A 25,679-nucleotide genomic window follows, 5' to 3' on the forward strand; every position below is an offset into this window, starting at 1 on the left:
TGTCCTTATTATAAGTCAGCAGCTATAGTGTTTGTAGCTGCTGACTTTAAAAAAAAAAAAATTGCGGCTGGAACACCGCTTTAAATCCCAGTAACAATGGTCACCAGTACAAATACAGAGGGCAAATCTCCCCAAGAAAGACATAGGCTACAATAAAATTATAACAAAGGTTGTACCCCTGTACATTCCATCCAAAACCAAAAAGAAACATATAAGTGCAGATACATTTTAAATTTCTTCATGCTGCTACAATGTATTTAGGCTCCATGCACACTAGGAGCAGAAAAAACGTCAACGTTTTTAGCTTAAAAAACGTGGCATAAAAGACACAAAAAGAAAGCATATTGTACAAAGTTTAGATGAGTCTATGAGAGTTTAAGCATTTTTGTTTATTGGCGTTTTTTGCACTACACGCCCCTCTGCAAAAGTTTTGCTCTCAAAATAACCAGAATGCATTTCAAACTGCATTGCATTTTTACTAAAAAACGTTGAAACTTGACATTCAGAAGAGATAAGAGGAGTTTAGGAGAAACTGACATTTTTACAGCTCCTAAACATCTCCAGAAAACGCGATAGAGAAGGGTTTTTTTTCCTGCCTCTGAACGTCCCTGACAGAAAACGCCTGTAGTAGTCATAATGTGCAAAGACACATAGAATACAATAGAAGTGCTTCTAGAGGCAGGAGAAAAAAAACGTCAAACGCCTGTAGAATTGACGTTTTTTAAGTCCAGTGTGCATGGAGCCTTAGTCTCTTAATGCAACAGTTATGTGAATTATTCCACTAGAGGGTGCTATAACCCCACCAGATCTGGACAGTTTTGACCAGTGTCTATAATTCTCAGTTTTTACCTTGTAGTGTACAGCAGTGTTTCTCAACCTTTTTTCAGTCATGTAACTCTTTAAAAGTTTGCGAATTCTCGAGGCATCCCAGTTTAAAACATACATATTATTTATCAATGGGAAACCTGAACCTGGGACAATACACACAACTGCCATGATAAATGTAACTTTATATTAGAAGCCCCACTTCACATCAGAGGTCCCCTCATCACATCAGAGCCCCTCTTTACATCAGAGGTCCCCATATAACATCAGAGACCCTCTTTACATTAGAGGTTCCCATATCACATCAGAGCCTCCCTTCATATCAGAGGTCCTACCATCATATCAGAGCCCCTCTTTATATAAGAGGTCCCCACATCACATCTGTGCCCCTCTTTACATCAGAGGTCCCCACATCACATCAGAGCCCATCTTTACATCAGAGGTCCCCTCATCACATCAGAACCCTCTCTTTACACCAGTGGTCCCCTCATCACATCAGAACCCTCTCTTTACACCAGTGGTCCCCACATCACATCAGAGCCCCTCTTTACATCAGAGGTCCCACATCACAAGTTAATACTGCTTTAATGTTTGTTAGCTATAAGCCTCAAGGTATCAATATTTAGCACAGAGGGCAATCTGTACAACATTTTCACTTAGTTGACCTAAATTGGTTTTATTTATTTATTATTTATTTCAGGAACTTATATAGCGCCGTCAAATTACGCCGCGCTTTACATATACATTATACATTCACATCAGTCCCTACCCTCAAGGAGCTTACAATCTAAGGTCCCTAACTCACATTCATACGTACTAGGGCCAATTTAGACAGGATCCAATTAACCTACCAGCATGTCTTTCGAGTGTGGGAGGAAACCGGAGTACCCGGAGGAAACCCACGCAGAGAGAGAACATGGAAACTCCAGGCAGGTAGTGTCATGGTTGGGATTTGAACCAGCGACCCTTCTTACTGCTAGGTGAGAGAGCTACCCACTACACCACTGTGCCACCCCAACCTGATTTTCTTTCTCCGGTCCCCAAAGAATCAAGGTTTAAGATCAGGAGGTTGATAAAGTGAGACATGATATGTGTTTGCAATTGAAATGTTATACTATCTGTATTCCTTGGGAAAGAAAGGTAGACAGACAGTTGCAGCCCGTCCATAAAGGGCGCAGGGGCGCCGCCCCCCAATCCATGCGCCCGACTCCTAATCTACATGCAGGGAGCCAGATGCGTGGATTCCAGTGGATTTTGTTTTTTTTTAAGCCTGAGGCTCTAACTGGCTTCAAAAAAAGGTGGGCTCTGCGCCCCAAGCCCAATCACTTGTGTGACAATAGCAAATTGATATTCGCTATTGTCTTCCTGATTCTCCTCCCAGACAATCGGGAAGCAGTTCCTGTGACCGAATTGGCCAGGGAGTCTTAGAACTCCCAGGCCAATCGTGTCTCAGGACACACTTCCTGTTCACCTGGGAGGAGAATCAATGGCCCGACTCGTCTTTCCCCCTGATTCTAAAGGTAATACCCTGATTGCCGCCGTCCCGTCCGTCTCCGTGCGGGTCTACCGCCGCATTCGTCAACATATTGAGCACCGTCCGCCACTGTAGACAGAGAACTAAGATGTAGAAGAGTAGTTAGTTCAATTAGTATAGTGGGAATTACAGAGGGGTGGAATTCTTAGGGATTGGATAGGGAGGGGAAGTGAATGGTTGAGGTTATCCCCCTTCTCCATCATGGTTTGCATAGAAGTAGGAATCTTTCAATCAGAGAGCATGGCCTGAAACTCTTGTGAGAGTCTAAATATCGATCAGGAAGCCCATTCTATCATGAACTGGTCTGATCTGTCATGTTCCTTAGACAGGAGTTCTAAATCTTTTATTAAATCCAGCTTAGAAGCCCACTGTGTCAAAGTCGGAATTGTGGTGAGTTTCCACTATCAGGGCTGATCCTCCATCTTTTAATAAACCTGGAGACTTTCTTTAAATCTTAACTAGAACAAGGACAAGCTAAATATAGAAAACCAAACTCTACAAATATTTTGCAGTACAGCAGCTATCGGGGATTGGTGCACACTTAAATCACACAGTGTTGCAATACATATGATACAGATTGTGGCTTATTCGTGGTCAGACTCTTCTCCCATTCTCCCCAAGCTATGTGTGACCCAGACATAACAAACCACAAATTTATGCCTCAGCCCAGAGGAAAACCATTCCTGAACATTTCGGTGTTAGGTAGCAGTGACAGGCTGACAGATGAAAGGAAAAGCCTGGGAAATCCAGCCAGTAATGTTAAGTAAAGAGCAAAACAAGACTTCACTGAGCTGAGGCATGGAAATCTAAGTTCTCTTGTTCCTGTAATACCAAACCTTCACATGGACATATGGCTTGTCTGCTGTAGAGGAGGGAATACGTGCCAAAAAAGCTAAAATTGCAGTCAGGAAACTAGCATTTCCAAAGGAGGCCATCAATGGCAGTACCTATATTTTGCCAGGACAAGCTTTCACAATATGTATATGTAGCACCCTGTAGTTTAGGCAGGGAGCTCCTTACAAATTTACTTGCCAGGAGTAGTTATCCTTATTGATTTCTCTCTAATTTTGGCCTTGTTGCACTTTTCTCTTCTCCCACTAAGTGGCCGGGTACTTGGTGGTACTAGATACTAGAAGGGCAACCCAAGGTCAGGTTATGGGTATATGGGGTATCTCAGCCAATGGGCAGGGGTTTTCTTGGATCCCTTGGCCTGCTTGGAGAGCCTATATATTCGGGTGAGGTCAGGTGATCAGTGTTCTGTGCCACCTGGATGGCTGTCTGGGTGGACGTGCGTCTCGGGCACATCTGGCTGCTAGGCTGTCTGAGGGCCTATCCAGAAGCAAGAGAGCAGCGCAGGGTTGGGATTGTAGCTTGCAGTCCAACCAGGAGGAACGGTTCTGCCAGCCGGAGAACCTGTCGTGGTCAGAGGTAGAGGAGAAGCGTTCGCCAATAAGGCACTATCTGCCTTATTACCAGGGACCGCAGTGAGTAACTGAAGCAAGTACTGGAGCAGTATTCTCACCAACCAGGGACGTTGAAGAATCAGGAGACTTCAGTGGGAATCAAGCCAGGGTTCCAGACAGTGGAGGTGACGCTTGCAGAGCAGCCTTGTGTGTCAAGCTAGGGACCCAGCAGGCCAAATGGAGGGGGAAGCTTGAGAGGTAGCTAGAGTGCCTAGGACCCAGCAGAGAAGCGGGGATGATGCTTGAGGAAGATACCACCGTAAAGATTGGAGGAGCTCAAGGGATTCAGTAACAGTTAATCAGACGGTCTAGTGAGAGACCGGGAGCTCAGTGTATAGCAGAACTACAAGGAGAAGTTGTAATGAAGCTGAAAGAACTGTTATGCTTTGTGTTAGGAACTGTTAAAGTCTGTTGCCATAGGAGACAGCATTCCAGCACGTGCAGATGTGGCTTCTTTCTGGAGGCCTTTCCCTGCATGGCTGTCTTCCTATTGAAATCTCGGAGTCTGCTAATTGAATTTGCAACTACCCAAGGGTGTCCTGGCCCTAACCCTCTTTCCCTAAAATACAAAAAGGACTGTTAAGAGAAATAAAACCTCTTTTGTATCCAAGAAATGTCTGGCACCCAATGACTTTCACCATCTTTGCACCCACTATGCCTCACAACCCACTACATACAGAAGGATGTCAGCTATCTCTGGCCCTGGAGGTGCTCATTAGACCAAAAGAGGCCGGAGACCTTGCTACATTTGGCGCCCAACGTGGGGCTAAGGCCTTATCTCCGCAGCTGTCGCCCCTTAGCAACTGGCCTCAGCTCCATCAGGATTTTGTCTGGCTCCGTGGGAAGGTGGCAAGTAACGTTTACACTTCTAATGGACTGCGTTGTCGTGTATACTATCAATGTGGGGAAGAACCACCAAGTCTCACTGCCCAGGGGAGAGGATCAGCCTGGTCTTTTGACACTTCCCACCAGCACTGTGAGGGTTAATTCAGACTCCAAAATGGACTCCATTGCGGTTTTGGCACACCGCAGCATGAAGAAGGCGAGCGCCACAGTTCCCAAAGAACATTTGCACCAATCCGTTGGCAGGGGGAGGAACTCCCGCTCTGCAGAGGAAGATAAGGAAGTGCTGCCACGTGTGTCTGATTGTGGGTTTGAGAAAGCATGCTCCGAGTGTTGGTTTCAGTCCGAGCGATGTGAAACCAGTCCTGACTGACACAGGAGTGTGGTATACACTGAAGGGCAAGCTTTCCTTGTATACGGCTGGAGGCTACGAGTATCTGGGACTGATCTGTGAAAAATGTTCTGGCCTGACCACGCAGTTGAAGCCTTGGATCGTCTGTGGATGCTGTGGAGAGCATCTGTTTGAGGTTGCCCCTCCAACTCTACCTCCACGGATTCTACACATAGATTGGGATAAGCATGTTGGTTTCCCATCCGGGAGTGATGTCCCAAGCCCGCCGGTTATCACCAGAGTCATGCAGGGAGCTGTTACCCTTGCCTCAGCAACTACCCCAGGACCCAGCGCACCAGTTACCGTTCGCCCTGATGTCCGAGCCTCCCGGGAAGAAAGTGCCGGAGCCGGGTAAGGCAGCTAGAAGTAAGAGTGGTTTGCCTGTGCGGGAAGTGATGCCAGTGGCCATCAAGGGGGATGCCAAGGTTGTGCCAGTGAAGGTGCGTGCCAAGCACAACTACCTGCCGGCAGAGGAGTGCTCTACCGTTTCAGATTCAGACATTCCGTCTGACGGTCTATCTGAACTTTTCTCTGAGACATTGTCCTACAACGGGAAGTGGGGTGATAGCGACAATGAATAGTTAATAAGTGAGGTGCAGGAGGACGAAACACCTTCCACCACTACTGCAAGTGTGCAAATTACGCTGTCAGCCAGTGCAGCTCCACTGATCAGCATTGCCAGATCATGTGAGGAGGACCATGGAGCTCAATGGGTCCCCAAAGCCCGTCCTATTACGCCAGTGCCTAGTCTTAAACTAAACCATAAGCCTGATGCGGTCGCTGGGTGCTCGGTCCTGCGTGCTACATACGCTCGGGTTCTACCCGGATATGGAGACTCTAATGCCGTGTACACACGAGCAGACTTTACGGCAGACTTTGCCCGGCAGACGGGATTTCATCGGACAATTCGATCGTGTGTGGGCTCCAGCGGACTTCGTTTTCTCAAAAGTTGGACGGACTTAGATTTGAAACATGTTTTAAATCAATCCATTGAAATCGAGTCTGGTCGAAAAGTCCGCTCGTCTGTATGCTAGTTCGATGGACAAAAAGCCACGCTAGGGCAGCTATTGGCTACTGGCTATGAACTTCCTTGTTTTAGTCTGGTCGTACGTCATCACGTACGAATTCGACGGACTTTGGTGGATTGTGTGTAGGCAAGTCCGTTCATTCAGAAAGTCCGTCGTAAAGTCCGTCGAAAAGTCCGCCGGGCAAAGTCTGCCGTAAAGTCCGACCGTGTGTACGCGGCATAAGACTCTGCCTCGGCTGTCCAAGATACAAAGAATTATAATCAAAACAGTGGCAGAAGATTACAGGTATCTATACCACTACATCCCCCCCCCCTAATTTAGAAGAGGAAATCTCTGAAAAAAAATGCAATGGGTAGACGAAGCAGTGTGTGGGTTCCTTCAGATCCCTCTTGAGACAGACTTTCTAAAGTTACCGCCTAAAATGTCTGGAAAATACCTGTCAGTATTGAATACTTGGGGTTATGGCAGGAAGAGCAATATGGATGGTGTAGTCATCCGCCGGCCAGATAAAAGGGATCTAAAGCGATTTGTCACCACAGTGAATGCACGGGAGCGTCCGTAATTCTACCCGACGCCGGTTACTACTACTACTACTAGGAGTGTTCGGACAGGTAACACTATAGGCGGATTAACGTGACGGGAAGTCGCAGGTCCCTTACCATGTTGGAGACTGCTATGCTCCCCTATTGGTCCTCAGGCTGCGGCCGAGGATTCCTGAGTAGTCCTAGATGCTCAGGCCTTTTTGTGATATTCCTTTTTTCTTTTTTTCTATTTTTTGGGCCTCACAGGCCTTTTTGTTTTTTAAGCAACATACTCTTTCATGGTCCCTTTTTTGGATGACCTTATTGGCTGTTCCAGTGCTGCTGTTCTGTTTTATTTTTAATTTTTTTTCCTTTATGTTTTTTTTCTTCTCTGTTTTATTGTTGATCATCTCATAATAGGTGAACTCTCGGTCAGACCAAGGTCTGCCCTTTGGTTACACATATATGCATTTACTGCTGGTCTACTGCCCATTGTTTTGAATACTTCTAAGCTGAATTATGCTTTTTATTCATGGCTTTGAAATTGTTATCGTATAATGTGAAACGTTTGAATTCCATAAAAAAAAGATGGATGTCCTTGAAGGAATTCAGGGCCTCCGGTGCGGATGTAATCCTGGTCCAGGAGGAGGATCCCTGAAATTTGCTTCCAGACACTTCCCAGTGTCTTTCCTAGCATCTGACTCATCTGGAAGGGCTGGAGTGGCGGTTTTGTCCCCTCCAGATCAAGTCCACCCAATTGGATCCTCATGGTCGTTATATAATCCTAGAGGGCACCTACTTATCTAACCCTATAACGATCATGAATGTCTATGCCCCTAACACGGGTCAACTTAAATTTCTAACTGAGGTATTTGAACGATTGAACCGAGTAGCACATCCTTTTATGATAATTGGGGGTGACTTTAATGCTGTCCTCTCACCCGTTCGGGATAGAAAATCTTTATTCCACACCTTGCCCTCCCACACCCCACAATCACTAGCCACTTCCTTCAGGAAACTGATCCGTAACCACCGCCTGTTTGATGCATGGCGGATTAAGCACCCCGCGGGAAGGCAGTACTCATTTTACTCCCTCCTCATAAGATGTTTTCAAGACTGGATTACTTCTTGATATCGGCTCCACTGCTTTCCCACACCGTGGCCTCTGACCTAGGTCCAATTACCTGGTCGGACCATGCCCCCTGTCCCTGGATCTTTGCCTCTCAGCTGCTTTTCCCAGGAGATGCCACTGGAGGCTAAATGAATCTCTACTAAAACACCACGAAACCAAGGATAAACTTCTTACCGCTTTAACTGAATATTTTCAATTAATTACAGGCTCATTGTCCAGCCCGTCTGTCCTCTGGGAGGCTCGTAAAGCTTTTTTTAAGGGACAATGCATCTCTCTGGGATCTCAGAGAAAGAGGGACTCGGTTCTTCTGAGGTCTTCTTTAATTTCTGAACTAAAAGCTGCTGAACGCTTTTTGCTTCACGCCCCCATGATGGACTGGATGCGCACAGTAACCTCCCTACGTAACCGTATAAAGTCCCTAGACCTGTCAAAAATAGATAAATCTCTACTCTGGGCAAAATAAAAATTTTCCAATAAACCGCATGGGATGTTGGTATCTAGGCTTAACCCTAGGCCCTCCCTCTCCTTCCCGGATCACATAAAACGTACAGCTGGGACTCCCGTCTATTGCCCCCAGACAATGACTCAAGTCTTTGGGGAATTTTATGATAAACTTTATAATTGCCTCTCCCCCAACCAACATCCTTCATTCGACCAGACAGCTTTTGAGACGTTTATGGCTGATCTCCATCTCCCCAAGCTTAATGAGGATGATGTCCAGACTTTAAACACACCCATTACTGAAGAGGAACTTACTGGCACTGTCAAATCCCTCCCATACCATAAAGCCCCAGGCCCGGACGGCCTCCCCTACACTTATTATAGGACCTTTCTTCCAACTATCTTAAAACATTTGTTATCCCTATATAATTCCCTCCTTCAGGGTCAACTCCCTCACCAACAATTTTCACACCCCTATATTGCGGTAATACCCAAACCGGATATGGACCCATCGCTCCCAGACAGTTATAGGCCGATTGCACTTTTAAACTCAGACTATAAGCTCTTTACTAAAATTCTGGCTAATCGCCTCTCCCAATTCCTGACGAAACTGATAGATAAAGATCAAGTGGGTTTTGTCCCTTCTAGGCACGCAGGGGACAACACCAGAAGAACCATTGACCTCACAGACATACTGAACAGAGTCCGTCGCCCTGCCCTGATCCTTAGCCTCGATGCCCAAAAGGCGTTCGGTCGATTAAGCTGGCCTTATATGTTCTCGACCCTTATTAAATTTGGACTAAGAGGTCCTTTTCTCACAGCCCTGCATTCTCTCTAGCAGGAAGTATACGAGAAGATCTGGACAGCCACACAAGATAAGCTATGAGCTATGAGTAAGCACTTGGCATAAGTGTGAAACGCGTCAGATGTTTTTCTGTACTTTTTCGCTATAGTGTCCTGTATGCTTTACGATCCAGTTTTTACAATAAAGACACTTGCATTTTCTCCCGGTGTGCGGCTGTCCAGATCTTCTCGTATACTTTCTGCTCGGCTCAGCATTAGCCAGCACCTGGGGCTCTTTTTTCCTGGAGGCAACCATTTTGTTTACACCTGGTCTGAATCCATACCTGTGCGGTGAAGTCTCTCTCCCTGCATTCTCTCTACTCTAACCCCTCCTCTCAGGTCCAACCAGCCTCCTTTACATCCCGTTCGTTCCCCATGTCAAATGGTACCAGGCAGGGATGTCCCCTCTCACCTCTCCTTTTCATCCTATGCCTGGAGCCATTAGCTGAGGCCATCAAATCACCCCCAGACATATGAGGGGTCCCCATGCGACAAAGAGAATATAAATTGTCTCTATTTGCCGATGACGTGCTTTTGACTCTCGCTGTCTCACTCCCATCCCTACACGCTCTATTAACTCAGTTTAGCTCCCTATCGGGGTTACAAAATTAACATGTCCAAAACTGAAGCCCTGCCCTTACACCTCCCCCATGCAGATCTCCTTTCGCTAAAAAACTTGTATCCCTATCGCTGGTGCACCTCTTCTCTCAAATATTTAGGGGTTCAAATTACATCGTCATATTCTACCCTTTACTCAGCCAACTATATTCCCCTATTCAAATATATCAAAGATGTGCTAAATAGATGGAATCCCCTCCCAATATCTTGGATGGGCAGGATTAACATGCTGAAGATGTCAGTAATGCCAAAATTGCTGTATTTTTTCTAAACGTTACTTGTCCCTATTCCGATGGCCCAATTGAAACTCCTTAAAAGGTGGTTCCTCAATTTTATAAGGAAAGATGGGGCACATAGAGTGGCCAGCTCAGTCATCTTTTCCCCCAGAAGTCAGGGTGGTATGGGAGCCCTGGACATTAACAAGTACTACCTGGCTTCCCACCTCCGTGCCGTGGTATCCTGGTCAAGTATGCGACCCCAGAACAGATGGACAGAGATAGAGATGGGTTCACTGTTCCTGACTCACCCCTGTTCTCTGGTTTGGTCTCCTGCACTATTTACGAACCCCAAACTCCATGACCTCTGTCTGGGCCCTATGTTATTCTCACTTAGGGTTTGGCATTCCTGTCGCACCAAATTCTCTCTGGCATCCTCTTGTCCTCCCCTTTCTAATGTACTCTTTAATCCCCTGCTCCCTGATAGTCTTTCCCACTCCTGGATGTTCCCTTGGGCCAAGGCGGGTCTGTTCCAACTCCGACATTTTGTGCATCCTGTAACCCGCAAACTTTTCTCCTTCCAGGACCTTCAAGCTACAAGCCAAATCCCAAACCAGTTGTTATTTTCACATCTCCAAATAACCCATTATCTAGCATCCCTCTCACCTTCACTTACTTTAACCAAACCTACGCACTTCAAAGTAATATGTTCTCAGGGTCCATACCAAACACGACTGATATCTGACATATACCGACTTCTGCAAGAGAACCTCCCGCTTTCCGCAGAACCTCACTCATATATGAGTAAATGGTCAAATCTTACACAACAACAAATCCCCCCCCAATGGGCTAAAATTTGGACCTCAACCATCAAAATATCCTGATGTGTGGAGTAAAGAGAGACAGCATTCAAAGTTCTATTTTTTTGGTATAGGACCCCTGAGGTTCTACACCAATATGAGTCTTCCCTCTCTCCTCTTTGTTGGAGATGTGGAAAGTTTAGGGGTACTCACTACCACATTGTTTGGCAATGCAAATTGATAGCTCCCTTCTGGTCCATGGTTGTGTCCGTGCTTCAGCAGATTTTCGATTCTCCTATCCCTTTAGACCCGGTACATCTCCTTCTAGGCCTCCCAATCCCCAGATTGGGAAAAGCTTCGAAAAAAATTGGCCACATATGTCTTATTAGCAGGAAAAAGTGCTATCCCTACATGCTGGTTGTCCACCTCCCCTCCAACTCAGACCCAGCTCATACAAGCCATTAATGATATTTGTAGAATGGAGCATATGACAGCCATGGTGGAGGATGCTGTTGAGAGATTTGACAGGGTACGGGACCCCTGGGACCGCTCTGTACATAGCACTTCTTATTGATATTGCTCCTGTTACCCTACTTTTGCCTTAAATGTGATAGATTCGACCCCACCTCTGGTTGCCTATACATCTCTCATCCTCCTAATAGTGGATATAGATTCTCAATATATAGTAGCGTCCCAGTTCGATGATCAACATATACTGTTCCTGAAATGTCTGATTTGATATTATTTTTTTTTTGTTTATATTAAGTGTAAAACTATTGTCTTTATATATTTTTTTCTTCTCACTGGCTTATTTCCCATGATTGATATTTTCAAATTCTGTAAGCTGTGTTCTTTGAAAGTTTTTCAATAAAAATACAATTTATAAAAAAAAAGATATAGTCCTCAAGGCGATGGATCCTCAAAGCAGTCTTAAGATGTATCACATATCATGGTGAGAAACACACTTGGTCAGGAAAGAGGGAGAGCCACCACCATCACCCGAGCACACTGACTCTTACCCTCCTCTGTGGACCCTTGTTACAGGAGTTAGATCAGCCAGAGATATAAATTGTATCCTTTATCGCAGCACACCACGTTCAATCAAGCCAGTTAAGATGGACATAATAGGTAATCAGGTCTCCACAAGCCTTTCCTTATTATTCAGAGCAGTTATGCGTTAGTTATGATCTCATAACATGTGACCAGTTGTGGAGCTCATGTAGGCCGGGACACGGCGGCCATCTTGTTGGAGGTTCTATAGGGTGTATTTACACTGCTATGCTGTCTTCGGCTGAGGACAATTAAAAACCTTTCAATCACGTATGTAAATATATATTGCATTATGTTACCATAGGCTAGGATGCATTTGCATTGTTTAATCTCTTTCAGGTGTTGCTTGAATAAGGAGAGACAGGGATCTAACTGGACAACCACCCTAACCTTTTTTTCTTTATCGTGCTATTATTGTATACAGTGGGGACGCAAAGTATTCAGACCCCCTTAAATTTTTCACTCTTTGTTATATTGCAGCCATTTGCTAAAATCATTTAAGTTAATTTTTTTCCTCATTAATGTACACACAGCACCCCATATTGACAGAAAAATACAGAATTGTTGACATTTTTGCAGATTTATTAAAAAAGAAAAACTGAAATATTACATGGTCCTAAGTTTTCAGACCCTTTGCTCAGTATTTAGTAGAAGCACCCTTTTGATCTAATACAGCCATGAGTCTTTTTGAGAAAGATGCAACAAGTTTTTCACACCTGGATTTGGGGATCCTCTGCCATTCCTCCTTGCAGATCCTCTCCAGTTCTGTCAGGTTGGATGGTACACGTTGGTGGACAGCCATTTTTAGGTCTCTCCAGAGATGCTCAATTGGGTTTAAGTCAGGGCTCTGGCTGGGCCATTCAAGAACAGTCATGGAGTTGTTGTGAAGCCACTCCTTCGTTATTTTAGCTGTGTGCTTAGGGTCATTGTCTTGTTGGAAGGTAAACCTTCGGCCCAGTCTAAGGTCTTGAGCACTCTGGAGAAGGTTTTCATCCAGGATATCCCTGTACTTGGCCGCATTCATCTTTCCCTCGATTGCAACCAGTCGTCCTGTCCCTGCAGCTGAAAAGCACCCCCACAGCATGATGCTGCCACCACCATGCTTAACTGTTGGGACTGAGGTGATGAGCAGTGCCTGGTTTTCTCCACACATACCGCTTAGAATTAAGGCCAAAAAGTTCTATCTTGGTCTCATCAGACTAAAGAATCTTATTTCTCACCATCTTGGAGTCCTTCAGGTGTTTTTTTAGCAAACTAAATAAACTTTCATGTGTCTTGCACTGAGGAGAGGCTTCTGTCGAGCCACTCTGCCATAAAGCTCTGACTGGTGGAGGGCTACATTGATGGCTGACTTACTACAACTTTCTCCCATCTCCCGACTGCATCTTTGGAGCTCAGCCACAGTGATCTTTGGGTTCTTTACCTCTCTCACCAAGGCTCTTCTCCCCTGATAGCTCAGTTTGGCCGGACGGCCAGCTCTAGGAAGGGTTCTGGTCGTCTCAAACGTCCTCCATTTAAGGATTATGGAGACCACTGTGCTCTTAGGAACCTTAAGTGCAGCAGAATTTTTTTTGTAACCTTGGCCAGATCTGTGCCTTGCCACAATTCTGTCTCTGAGCTCTTCAGGCAGTTTATTATTTATTTTATTTCAGGTACTTATATAGCGCCATCAATTTACGCAGCGCTTTTACATATACATTCACATCAGTCCCTACCCTCAAGGAGCTTACAATCTAAGGTCCCTAACTCACTTTCATACATACTAGGGACAATTTAGACAGGATCTAATTAACCTACCAGCATGTCTTTGGAGTGTGGGAGGAAACCGGAGTACCCGGAGGAAACCCACGCAGGCACAGGGAGAACATGCAAACTCCAAGCAGGTAGTGTTGTGGTTGGGATTCGAACCAGTGACCCTTCTTACTGCTAGGCGAGAGTGCTACCCACTACACCACAGTGCCGTCCTTTGACCTCATGATTCTCATTTGCTCTGACATGCACTGTGAGCTGTAAGGTATTATATAGACAGGTGTGTGGCTTTCATAATCAAGTATAATCAAACACAGCTGGACTCAAATGAAGGTGTAGAACCATCTCAAGGATGATCAGAAGAAATGGACAGCACCTGAGTTAAATATATGAGAGTCACAGCAAAGGGTCTGAATACTTAGGACCATGTGATATTTCAGTTTTTCTTTTTTAATAAATCTGTAAAAATGTCAACAATTCTGTGTTTTTCTGTCAATATGGTGTGCTGTGTGTACATTAATGAGGAAAAAATGAACATAAATGATTTTAGCAAATGGCTGCAATATAACAAAGAGTGAAAATTTTATGGGGGTCTGAATACTTTCCCCATCGTATATTAGATAGATAGTTAGGAAGCAATACCATTGCTCTTGCTTACTTTTAAAAATTGTACATAACTATTTTTGATATTTCCTTGTCATATGTGGTCTACCAATTCATGTGTCTAACACCATGTTTATTTTATATGGTATGCCACATACACTGTTATTTGTTTTTCCTTCCCTGTTTCCCCCACCTATCCCAGTTTTTGCCAGGACATTCGCTCTCAGGCTTGAGGGCTGAAAAATTTTTCTGCAAACTCCGAGACGTAGTTTTTTGAGCAGGGGGACGATGTAGCACCCTTTAGTTTGGGCAGGGAGATCCTCACAAATTTAGTTGCCAGAAGTAGTTATCCTGGTTGATTGCTAGAGATCTATTGATTTCTCCTTAAGTTTGGCCTTGTTGCATTTTTCTCTTCTACTACTAGGTGGCCGGGTACTTGGTGGTACTAGATACGAGAAGGGCAACCCAAGGTCAGGTTATGGGTATATGGGGTATCCCAGTCAATCCATCCGGTGCAGGCAAATGCATTGTGTTTGCAGTCTGCATTTGGGGTGACGTTAACTTAACATTGACACCTGCTGCAGATCATACCTGCATTGCATTTTAAATGCGGTGCGGGAAACCCACACAGATCACAGGTTTCCCTCATCATGTTCTAGTGTGAACCTAGCCTTAAGGGCTGGTTCACACCAGAATGCGTTGTGGGAAAGGTGTGTTTTGTGCACGTTTCCTGCACCATGTTCAAAACGCACTACGCTTGCGATCTGCTGTGGGTGCCAATACATTATGCAGATCACAAACACAGTGTGCTTGTGGGCACCAGATTGCATGGTACCGCAAATGAATATGCTGACTAACTGCACTGCAGAGGATCGTCCAGGAATGTGGACCGTGCTCCTGTGTGATTCTATTGTGATCCCACCCTTAAGTCTCCATTTACACCTAAGTGTTCTGTGAATGTGGATGGAATGCATGAAAAATGCATGTTGCACTTGCAATGTCATTCATTGTTAATGCACTCCAAATGTGGCAAGCAGACGTGCATTTTTTTCATGCTTTAAAATGCAGAGGAGACACGGCAAAGTGTGCGGTTAGAAAAACACATAAAACTCAATGTCTGTAAATGTACAGTTACTGCTCGCCCTGATGTCCGAGCCTCCTGGGAAGAAAGTGCCGGAGCCAGGTAAGCCAGCGAGAAGTGAGAGTGGTTTGCCTGTGGGGAAAGTGAAGCCTGTGGCCATCAAGGGGGATGCCAAGGTTGTGCCAGTGAAGGCGCGTGCCAAGCGCAACTACCTGCCGGCAGAGGAGTGCTCTACCATTTCAGATTCAGACATTTCATCTGACGGTCTATCTGAACTTTTCTCTGAGACATTGTCCTACACCGGGAAGTGGGGTGATAGCGACAATGAATAGTTAATAAGTGAGGTGCAGGAGGACGAAACACCTGCCACCACTACTGCAAGTGTGCAAATTACGCTGTCAGCCAGTGCAGCTCCACTGATCAGCATTGCCAGATCATGTGAGGAGGACCATGGAGCTCAATGGGTCCCCATAGCCCGTCCTATTACGCCAATGCCTAGTCTTAAACCAGACCACAAGCCTGATGTGGTCGCTGGGTGCTCGGCCCTGTGTGCTACAGACACTCGGGTTCTTCCCGGATATGGAGACTCTAAGACTCTGCCTCGGCTGTCCAAGATACAAAGAATTATAATAAACACAGTGGAAGAAGATTACAGGTATCTGTATCACTACATCCCCCCTCATTTAGAAGAGGAAATCTCTGAAAGGACACCACAGCCTGGTAAGTGATGGGCCGGACCTCCGGGGGGGGGGGGGGGTGGTTGCCTTCAGAGTACCGTGAGGAGCCCCGCGGCGGTGGGGTGGTTGCTTTCAGAGTACCGCAAGCCCCTGTGGTTGCTGTCAGTCCCGCGAGCCCCCGGCTGCCCCAGTCCAACCAAGTCCCATGTGCTGTTACCAGGTGAGCTCTGCACAGGGACAGAGAGCATATCTATCCGGACAGGAAGATTGATTTAAGCTACTGGGATGGGGTGACAAGAGCATGTTGACAGGTGACAGGAGCAATCTGATCGGCGCACCACTCATCTCATCCACAGTGTTCAGGCACACAGGGCTGGTAGGATCTAGGATCATACAACCACACTACTGCCAGTGCCAACCAATTGTTTGCTCTGAGTCTGATCACCATATCACTACAAGTGCCAACCAAATGTGTGTTCTGAGTCCGATCATAGAACCATACTACTGCCAGTGCAAACCAAATATCTTTTCTAAGTCTGATCACCAGAGCTGTATAACCTGGTCTGTAATGCTGAGCTATATACCATGATCTGCGAGGCTGCGCTATATACCATGATCTGTGAGGCTGCTCTATATACATGATCTGTGAGGCTGCTCTATATACATGATCTGCGAGGCTGCGCTACATACCATGATCTGCGATGCAGCGATATATACCATGATCTGTGAGGCTGCACTATATATCATGATCTGTGAGGCTGAGCTATATATTCTGTCCTGTGATGCTGAGCTATATACCCTGATCTGTGAGGCTAAGCTATATTCCCTGATCTGTGATGCTGAGCTGTATATTCTGTCCTGTGGTTCTGGGGCTATATACTCTGTCCTGTGATTCTGGGGCTGTATACTCTGTCCTGTGATTCTGGGGCTGTATACTCTGTCCTGTGATTCTGGGGCTGTATACTCTGTCCTGTGATTCCGGGGCTGTATACTCTGTCCTGTGATGCTGGGGCTATATACTCTGTCCGGTGATGCTGAGCTGTATACTCCTGACACTATAGGTGGAAGCAAGTGGAATACAGGGGGTGGCTTATGAGAAGTGTGAGGGGTCAAAAAGGAAGGGCAGGGTCTGGTGCCCCCTCCATTCTAAAACTTCACCAGCCGCCACTGACAGGAGGTCTGGTGCTAGAATTATTGCTCTTGCTTGTGTCAGCATGGGCCATGACAGGTCCTCTTTATGGAGAGATCTGGAGTCTATCAGACCCCCGATCTCTCCTGTGGCCTCCCATGCAGCCGATCATACTCAGATTGGAGTGGTCGGCTGCTTTCCTAGAGGCGGGACCAGAAGTGACAAAATACTCATCGCTCCCGCATATTCCGGGGTTACAGAGAGAGAGAGAGGAACAATGTCAGTTCCTCTCTCTCTGTTCAGAGCAGCAATCGTCACCGACTGCATCGCTCCCAGGCTCCGTGATGAGACGGTATAGCCCGGGAAAGGCAGCAGCGGTGGGAGGGGGGTGGGACCCCCTTTCGCCACCCGCAGAGGTGATCGAATGGCTAATTAGCCACTGGAATCACTTATGTTAGAAAGGGAATCGCTGGTGTGTGGTGTCGGCATCATCCTGGTGTAACTACTGAAACTTGTGGATGTCCATGGATGTCCTACGGGCAGCAAGTAGTTAATTTATTATTATTATTATTCAGGATTTATATAGCGCCAACAGTTTACGCAACGCTTTACAACATAAAAGGGAGACAATACAGTTATAATACAATAAAATACAAGAGGATTAAGAGGGCCCTGCTCAGAAGAGCTTACAATCTAATAGGGTGGGGCAGGTGGTACAAAAGGTTGTAACTGTGGGGAATGAGCTGATGGAAGTGGTTAATCTATAAAGAAGATCAATTCATAGAAAAATTTAAATGTGGCCTGTGTTTTTGCCATGAAGGGGTTAACGCTCCATTCTTTCTTTGTCTCCTAATAGACTGGCATGCTCCAATATGACACCCTAATTACAAGGGCTGTACTGGGTGTGAATGTGATGTGTGTCTCGTCTGACTGTTATATACTGTACAATCAGCACTCATGATAAACTTCATTAGTCACTTATTATATACCGAGATCCATCAATGAACAATGGATATTATTTATTAACGCTTCTTAAGTGTACAACTGTTAGAAAACCACAAAACGCATATCAAAGAGGGAGCCACCCACGGCAAAGAGCCTGAGGTTTTCCTTTATGTTATACATTGCATATCTGCACGCTATTAGCCACATTCCTTCCTTACAGTCTAGCCACAGCCTGAGAATAGCCCTCCGATTGAATAGAACAGGTGGTTGATTATTGTCTGCATCAATAGAGATCACTGTGAGCTGCCGGTTGGAAAGCCAGCAGTCTTCCAGTAGTAAAGGAACTACAAGGCCCAACATGCCTTGCCCTGTGATGTTGGAGTTTGTAGACCCTCAAAAATATGAAAGTCACAGGTCCCCAATAATGATATCAGGAAAGCACTCACGGTTAGACATGTGCAAATCGTTTCCTTATGAATTCATTTTCGGATGAAATTCAGCATATTCTCTTAGATTGTAAGCTCTAAGGAGCAGGGCCCTCTGATTCCTACTGTATCAAATTGTATTGTATTTGTACTGTTTACCCTCAAGTTGTAAAGCGCTACGTAAACTGTTGGCGCTATATAAATACTGTATAATAATAATAATAATAATATTCGTTCATTCGGAAGCATCTGAATGAACGGAAGACTCTTTTGATGAATGCATACGAAAACGAATTGTCAGAAAGAATGAAAATCCAAAAGAACGAATACCTGAAAGAACGAAAATCCGAAAGAACGAATACCTGAAAGAATGGAAAATCAGAAAGAACGATTCATCCTACAAGTTTAATGAATTGATTACATTTGGATAATTTTGTTTTTGGTATGTTCTATTATAATTAAATTATTAACTATTATTATAGTATTTATTATAAACTATTAAAGTATAGGTAAAATGGCTGAAGTCAGTAATTCTTCTATTCAGGTCTCTGCGCCATAGCAGCCAATTTGGGATGGATTACATTTTTATTGGAATTCCCTATCAAATTAGGCTAAGGTAACTGTTAGCGAATGTAACAAACACAAATGCATCCGAAGTTACGATATTTCCGAAGTAACGAATCGAAACCGCATCTAAACGAATGGAACAGAACGAATAGGAATGCATCCAAAGTTACGAATGATTCGAAGTAGCGAATGCCGATCATAACGAATGATCCGATAAACAAAAAAAAAAAACAGAAAACAAATTAAACGAAAATGAAACAAAATTTTTTTTTCGCTAGTGCACATGTCTACTCACTGTATGATAATGAGGAGAAAGGTGCAGCACAGAAACCTCGGCTGCCCATAGATGCACACGTGTGGTGAGTGGGCATTAACCACTTTAGCCCTGGAAGGTTTTACCCCCTTCCTGACCAGAGCGCTTTTTACAATTTGGCACTTCTCTGCTTTAACTGGTAACTGCGCGCTCATGCAATGCTGTACCCAAACAAAATTTGCGTTCTTTTTTTCCCACAAATAGAGCTTTCTTTTGGTGCTATTTACTCACCTCTGTGGTTTTTATTTTTTGCGCTATAAACAAAAAAAAGACCGACAATTTTGGAAAAAAAACAATATTTTTTACTTTTTGCTAATAAATATCCCCAAAAATGTTTTTTAAAAACAAATTTCTTCATCAGTTTAGGCCAATATATATTCTTCTACATATTTTTGGTAAAAAAAAAATGCAATAAGCGTATATTAAATGGTTTTTACGCAAAATTTATAGCGTCTAAATACTATGGGCAAGATTTATGGCATTTTTAATTTTATTTTACTAGTATATGGCAGTGATCTGCGATTTATAGCGGTACTGCGACATTACAACGGACAGATCAGACACTTTTGACACATTTTTGGGACCATTGACATTTATACAGCGATCAGTGCTATAAATATGCACTGATTACTGTGCAAATGTCACTGGTAGGGAAGCGGTTAACGCTAGGGGGCGATCAAGGGGCTAAATGTGTGTTCCCTTAGTGTGTTCTAACTATATAGGACTGACTAGGGGAGGAGACATATCGTTGTTCCTACTTACTAGCAACAAACGATATGTCTCCTCTCCCCTGACAGGACAGGGATTTGTGTGTTTACACGCACAAATCCTCGTGCTCTCTCTCGTGCATGCGATCACGCGTGGCCGGTGGCGATCACGACCGACGACCACACGCATCAGGTCCCCCACCGTGCATAGAGTGCGTGCCTCCGGTGGGCGGGCGTGCGCCCTCTGGCGGCCCTTAAAGGGAACCCCGTATATATATACAGGGTTTCGCGCAGGGGTGCCATTCTGCCCCCATAAAAAGACGTGAGCAGGTTGGGAACCAGTTAAAGCACAGCCTCTTTGCTGCCCCACATATGTGTTATCAGGGCCATCTTTAATATTGACTGGACCCTGGGCAAACATTTTCTTGGGCCCCCTCTTCCATGCAATTTCACTCTCCACATGCTCTGAGACATACAGTAAATAGCAGCTAGACTCAAAATCAGTTTACTGAATCAGATCAGGCAGCGATTGCGATTGATTGCCAGAGGTTCAGTGTATCATTATCGCTCACTGACTGGCTGCTAGAGGTTAAAGCACACATTATGGCTCACTGTTTTTTTTTTTTCTAGAGGTTACAGCACATGACTCCTGCTTGTTGATTGGTTGCTAGAGATTACTGTACATCAATACTGCTCACTGATTGCTAGAGGTTACTGGACATCTATACCACTCACTAATTGGTTGTTAGAGGTTACTGCACATTATTACTGCTCACTGATTGGTTCCTAGAATTTACTGCATATCCTTACCGCTCAATGACTGGTTGCAAGAGGTTAGTGCACAGCATTACTGCTCACTGATTGGTTTCTAAAGGTTACAGTAGATCATCTCCTCACTGCCTGCACACCATGTCTTGGGGAGGTGAGGGGACCCACCAATAGACAGAAAACTCCTAGGAATCCTAGGACTCCTGGGATCAGTGGCAATGCTAGGGAAGGGGGGGCGGTGTGATCGGTGGCAATTCTGGGGGGTTGATGGGATCAGTGGCAGTGGTGGGGGGATGGGATTAGTTAGGAGGCAGTACACTTTGACAAATTCTGAATCATGTAGAGAAAAGCTGGAAATCATTGGCAAGTATATAGTGGGGGTTTCTACCAATATAATGGGGAATTTACAAAGACCACCAATGTGAGGGGGAATTTGCACTGACCACCATGTAACAGGGGATTTTACACCACCCACCAATAGAAAAGAGGGATTTCTACACTGACACCAATGTAATAAGAGCATTTACACAAACCACCAGTGTAGGGGGGAATATACAATGACCTCCATGTAAGGGTGAATTTGCACTGACAACCATTGTCAAGGAGATTTGAACTGACCACCATGTAAGGTGACAAGTGCAAGTTTGGATTTTTTTAACGATTACCAATATAAATAGGAGTTTCTACACTGGTCACCAATGTAATGGGGATTTACACTGACCACTAATGTAATAGGAGCATTCACAGTACTAACCACCAATGTAAAAATTTATTTACACTGACCACCAATGTAAGGGGGACCTTCACACTGGCCACTAGTGTGAATGAAAGAATTGTACACCAAGCCCCAATGTAATGAGAAGATTTACACTGAACACAAATGTAACTGAGACATTTAGCCTGTGTTCACATTTGTGTGTGTCGGGAATACATGCAAAATCACTTTCCTGACACCACAGAAACGTGCTGCCCTTTAGCAGATACACAGCAGTGCCATTAATTGTTAATGACACCCTCATGCATCGGCTGGGATGTGCGTATTCACATGCACCAAAATTCAGGGTGCTGTGGCCCCTTGTTATTTTGAAGGAGGGTTAAACCTCCATTTGCTTACCTTTGCAGAACAGGCTGATGTTAGGCTTAATGACTATAGTTGTAAGCAGGACTTTCAAGCATGCCCCTTTACCTCCCCAGTGGGAAGCATTCAGCAGCAGTGATGGTAGATACGACCTCAGAGGGACATGATATACATATGAATGCCGCCTCTATTTACAAATAAATGCCACGGACCACGACTATTTACATATTAATGCTGCTGCTATTTACATATCAATGCAGTTTATTTACATGTAAACACAGGGTCTGCAGATGAATCATGTTTACATGGCAATAGGGCAGAGCTGGGCAGCAGCAACAGAACTTTACACTGATATATCGGGACACAGCACAGGATTAAAACTTCAAGGGATAAGGGAATTTAAACTGGGATAGTTGGCAAGTATAGGGCAGCTGCTTTGGGCCCCACAACAATGATAGGGCCCAGGGCAGCTGCCCTTTTTGCCCTGCCTTTAAAATGGTCCTGTGTGTTATGTGACTAGTAAGAAATTACAGTGGAACCTTGGATTACGAGCATAATCCGTTCCAAGAGTATGCTCGTAATCCAAAGTACTGGCATATCAAAGCGAGTTTTCCCATTGAAGTCAATGGAAACTAAAACAACTAGTTCCGCATTGACTTCAATGGGATGCAATACTGCATGCGGCCAGAGGTGGGGGGTGCCGGAGAGCCTCGGAAATGGCCGAAAAGCCCCGAGCACACTTCGGCTGACCTCAGCAGACCTCGGAAAGACTCCGTTCACAAGCCTTTCCGAGGTTTGCCGAGGTCAGCCGAACTGTCCTCGGGCCTTTCCGTGCATTTCTGAATGCCGACGATCGGCGCTGTTCAGCACCGGCGCCCCCCCACCTCAGGCCAAAAGCGGTACTGCACACCACTTTTGGCCTGAATCCTGCTCGTTTTGCGAGACAACACTCGCAAACCGAGTTAGGATTTTTAAAAACACAGTGCTCATTTTGCGAAACGCTCGTAAACCGCGTTACTCGCAAACCGAGGTTCCACTGTAATTAAAAACAAATGAATTAAAAACAAGGGTTGGGACTTTATATGAAGCACCGGGCATGTCAAGCCAAGTGCTTTCATCCCTATTATGTGAATGTGACGACAGATATGGGACTTTATATGAAGCATGCAACCATAACAAAAATGTGTCTGGCAAGTACATGAGCATTGGATGAAGGCATAATGCACAACAACAATTTTTACTCAGTATAATTTGATAGTATACAAATTGTATGTAATAAAGTAAAATAGTAACATACAGGTTCATGTTGTAAACATTGTAAAAACCAAACTCATTGTTGCGTGTCTCCACAGAATAATAAACATAGGTAAATTAATTGGTACAATCCAGATAAGTATAGTGGGTAAAATGGTAAAAATCTTGCGGTGTAAACACAGGAGGGCATCTAATAGCTTGACATGTTTCGTTGCTTCTGACACTATTCAAGAGCAGATGTGGGTGGCAGAAGGTTGAGGACCACCTATTGCCAAAGAAGAACTGAAAAGGTAGACCCTGCATGTCATGTGACCAGCCTCCCCGGAAGGGAGGGGGGGGGGGAGAACTTGTCTTTAAAAGAACCTAACCTAGCATAACCTCAGCTTATTGTCACACCAGAAATTCCTCCAGTAATTAGATCTATGTAAAATGAACTTTTATTCAGTATGAATAATTTTTTTAACAGCGTCAGATGAAGGTGTTTAGGTTCACACTAGTGCTGATGCGTTTTTTGATGCATTTTTCAGTGTGTTTTTGTATGTGACTTTCCAAATTTTTGATACGTTTTTGATGCATTTTTTATGCTGATGCATTTTTTAATAGAAGGAGGCTGGATTTTATACACAAAACTGCCAAATTGTACTTAAAATGCATGTACATGCATTTCCATGCAATCCCTTTGAAGTCTATGGGGCAAAAAACACTCTGCAATGCACCAAAAGAAGCACCTGAATCTTTTAAAAAAAATATGGGAAGCATAGAGAATAATGTGATTTTCATTATCATGCAGTGCAGAAAAATAGGAGAAAATGCACTACTGTAAATGGTGGACTCAAAGTAGTATTAAACACAAAAGCCATGTGATGGCTACATTCGTTTTCTTTTTTAAGGCTTTTATACTTCTATTTTTATCTGGTGATACAGCCAGTTAGTCTGTTTCAACAGAAAAGCTCTCCTGCAGTTACATGGATGAAACAAACCATTTAACTACTTCCAGTCCGGGCCTTTTCTGGCACTTTTTGTTCACATAGATCAATCAGTATTTTTTGCTTGAAAATTACTTAAAACCCCCAAACTTTATATATTTTTTTTAAAGCAGAGGCCCTAGGGAATAAATTGGTGGGATTTGCAATTTTTTTAATGTCACATGGTATTTGCGCAGCAGTTTTTCAAACACAATTTTTTGGGAAAAAATAAGAAAATACACTTTTTTGAATTTTAATGCACAAAAACACAATACACGACCCATTTTTTTATTACACTGAGTAAATAGATACTAAACATGTCACACTTTTAAAGCATTACCTATGGATAGTAAAATGTACACTGTTTGCCGCCATTGTACTGGTGTGCACAATTTTAAAGACTTTTTTTAGGTTACCACTCTAGATTTACAGAGGAGGTCTGGTGCTAGAATTACTGTCCATGATCTGACGTTCGCAGCAATACCTCTCATGTGTGAGGCGATCGCTGTTTGCATGCGTGTAGGGCCAAATCGCATGTTCGCTGTTGTGTGCAAGCACAGGAGGATGGGGGGGGGGACTTTACTTTTTTTTTTTTAATTATTCATTTATTTTTATTTACTTCATTTTTGCACTATTGCTTTAATTTTTTTTTATCACTTTTATTGCTGTCACAAGGAATGTAAACATCCTTGTGACAGCAATAGGCATGTGAGAGGTCTTCTTTATAGAGATATCTGGGGTCAATCCCAATGTGTAAGCCCGAGTGCTTTCACACTGAGACCCCTTTCAGACTGGGGCTTTTTTCAGGCATTTTTCAGGCGCTTTAGCGTTAAAAAAAGTGCCTGTAAAGCGCCTGAAAGAAGCCTCATCTGCAATCCCAATGTGAAAGCCCGAGCCCTTTCACACTGCCAGCGCCCAAAAAACGCTGGTAAAGCGCTCCTTGAGACTCTTTTCACACTGGGGCGTTTTTCAGGCGTATTTCGGGCACTGGCAGTGTGAAAGGGCTCGGGCCATCGGCACACCCAGCCCAGTGGCAAAAACAGGAAAGCGTTGCAAAGAAGCTGCTTGCAGGACTTTTTTTGATGCCCTGCCAGCGCAGCTCCCCAGTGTGAAAGCACTCGGGCTTTCACATTGGGATTGCAGGTGAGTCTTCTTTCAGGCGCTTTACAGGCGCTTTTTTAAACGCTAAAGCGCCTGAAAAACGCTCCAGTGTGAAAGGGGTCTCAGTGTGAAAGCACTCGGGCTTTCACATTGGGATTGCAGATGAGGCTTCTTTCAGGCGCTTTACAGGCGCTTTTTTTAACGCTAAAGCGCCTGAAAAATGCCTGAAAAACACTCCAGTGTGAAAGGGGTCTTAGATCCCAAATCCCTCCTCTGCAGATCAGTGTTTTTGGATGCTTTTGATCTTCAAAAACTGGAGCCGAAAGTTTCAAAATGAACCGGAAATGATATCATGTCATCGCCTCTAGTTTACTATAACGAACAGCCGATCAAAGCCGATCCAGGCATCATCTCAGTATAACCCACAAAAGTCCAGCGACATACTGGTACGTCACTGGATGGGAAATGGTTAACACTGGCGGGGTGCTTAAAATTATCAGCATTTATTTCTGTAAAACCTTTATCCCAAAAGAGAGGTAAAATGTTTTCTGTAATGTATTATAAAGTATTAGATGGAGTTCAGCTTCAATTTGTTAGTGTAGCCAAATCTGCT

This window comes from Aquarana catesbeiana, linkage group LG04, assembly GCF_042186555.1.
Source record: "Aquarana catesbeiana isolate 2022-GZ linkage group LG04, ASM4218655v1, whole genome shotgun sequence".
NCBI classification, from domain to species: Eukaryota; Metazoa; Chordata; class Amphibia; order Anura; family Ranidae; genus Aquarana; species Aquarana catesbeiana.